The following is a 2613-nucleotide window of genomic DNA, read 5'->3' on the forward strand; positions in this document are numbered from 1 at the left end:
TCGGTGGCAGTAATGAATTAAAATGTGATGAGGGAAAGGGTCAGTAGAGTTATATATCATCTGCATATTACTTGCACTTTGATCTGTGTCACCTGACAAATTCATCTCATAGTCTGATGTAAACATTAACATGGACCATACAGAGAATTGATCTTTGTGGGACTTCACAAGTAAGGCATCTAGTTGTAGAGATTTAGTGTCTCATCATCACTTCTCATTGGGTATACCCCTCTAGGAAGGGTTGAAAGCATTAATGCTTTACACTTGACCCTGGCCACCACTCTCAAACAATATATAGTCAGCAGTGTATTGCTTCAGGTCCAGGAGTGTGAGAATCAATCAATCAATTGACTCTGTTGTTCTTTATAGAGCATGGTGTATGCACTGGTGAGTTCTCTGATGGCTGCTGAGCCCAATCCATGAGTGACGGTCCCACCCACAGGTAGGGCACATTCATAAACTAGCAATGCTCTGAATCCAAGCAGTAGATTCTTTTCTCCTCTAACACAGATCATCACAAAAGTTGATCTAGTCAGCCTCACAGCTCTTCCCTCCATTTGTGATCTGTCTCAGCCAACCAGAGCAGCATTCTGCACTTCTTTCCCAATCCTTTCCCAATCATCCACAGAAATTGCGAAGGATGCTAAATCATTTTTTTCAAGCAACCTGAAATCTGTGTAGTAGACCCTTTTCTAGACACTTTGCCAGCTTCAGAGTACAACACATTCTTCAGGATCCTGTGATCCAGTATTCACTTGACATGACCAAGCCACCTGAGTCTTCTCTTACTAATCAACATCCCCATGAATGACATACCAGCACAATTAACACTTCCACATTTGTCACCCTGTCTTGCCATCTTATTCCAATACGTGTGGCATAGGTTGTCCATGTTTCTGAAACATATAGAAGAGTGAATAAAACACTCAAATATGTATTTGTTACTTTAGTTGACAGTCTGTTGTTGCTCTAGGCTCTGTCTTGCAAAAAAAACACAGTTCCTGGCTGCTTTGTCAATTCTGCTAGTGAGCTCAGCATCAAGATCTACATTGCTGGTAACAGTAGAGCCAAGGCAGAAAGATTGGTCAACAATATCCAGACAAGTACCATCTAGGGTAATAGCTAGAACTGTTTTCTGGAGAACCTTGGTGCATGATAACATGTTCTTCAAGCTTATTGCTAGCCCAAAGATTTTGCATGAGTCAGAGAACTTGGTAACAAGATATAGGACATCAACATTGTGAGACACAAGGGCTGCATCATCTGCAAACAGGTCCCTGTAGCAGGGCACTAAGGTGCCTGCTATTGAATAGTAGTGAATGGGCCCAGCTGCCACTCACCAGGGCAGCACAGGTGGCAGTTGCTACGGCAACAGAGTGGGTCAACTGACCACCGGGGGGGGGGCAGGACCTGGCCTTTATAAACAGCAAGGCCAAGGCCAGAGTCAGTTCCCCCTGCTGGCAGCTTAGGAGGAAGAAGCCTGATGGCTGGAGAGCACTGGTGTGATAACACTGGTTGGGAGAAACTCCGATGAGGAGATGAGAGAAGGATAGCCAGGTTGGCTCAAGATTTATGTTGTAGCCGAGGGGCTTTGGAGTTTCTGTTGTGCTTGGGAGTTTGTGTTGTAACCCAGGAAGGGGAGATTTTGAATTTGTGTTTATTGGAGCCGTGGGAGAGGCTATAAGGGGCGGAGGAGGCCTCATAGGGACCTCACAGTAGCGTGGGAAGGGGTCCTGGTGCTGTAAAGGGCACAGCTTGGATAGGGGGCAGCGGGAAGCCCTGGAGTGTAACACTGGAGGACTGGGTGAGGCTGTAGGGGTGGAGGAGGCCTCAATAGGAGCTCCCCCAGTAAAGTGGGGTTGTTCCTGGCACCACAGGGAGTGCTGTGTTTGGGGGGTGTCCCAACCCCAGCCCAGTGTGGGCAGTTTTGGGAGGAGCTTGGCATAGGCAGAAGCCCCAGTGGGGCATAGGCCCGAAGAGGCGGGTCTGGGGGCCAGGTAAGGCTAAGGCCGCCTGAGCCCCAACCCTGGGAAGCCCGAGTCGGGCACAGAAGGCCCCAGTGTGGGCGGGCACGCGAGGAGCACGAGCAAAGGACCCAGTGTGGGTGGGCGCGTGAGGAGCGTGAGCATAGAAGCCCGAGTCGGGCATAGGAGGCCCCAGTGTGGGCAGAGAGCGCGAGAGGCGCAGGTACAGGCCCGAGTGCAGGCGAAGAGGGTGTAGTGGAGCCGGCCCCAGGAGAGGGCGTGTGTATCGAAGCAAGCCCAGAGAGAGAGACGGCTGCTTAGGAGACCCTCGGCGGGGGCAGGCCAGCGAGGGCCAGCATAGGAAGTGGCCCGGAATCGGGGTAGAGTAAGACTGGCCTTTTGCCAAGGGGGAAAGAGAAGGCAGCCTCCCTAATTGAACCAATAAGATCAAAGACGTGGTGGGCGAGACGGAGGATGCGTTAAGGACCCAGACTTGGCACAGTAGGCAGGGGCGCTAAGGGGAGGTCACGGCACCCCAAGGCCGTCCTGCTACAGTCCCTTATGATGATCTCCTTCACCTTCACCTTAGCTTTGAACCTTGCAGTGTTGACCAGTCCTCTGTCATGTCTAGTGCTGCAATGTCTAGACA

Source organism: Crocodylus porosus, unplaced genomic scaffold (genome assembly GCF_001723895.1).
Source record: "Crocodylus porosus isolate Cpor-Errol unplaced genomic scaffold, CroPor_comp1, whole genome shotgun sequence".
NCBI classification, from domain to species: domain Eukaryota; kingdom Metazoa; phylum Chordata; order Crocodylia; family Crocodylidae; genus Crocodylus; species Crocodylus porosus.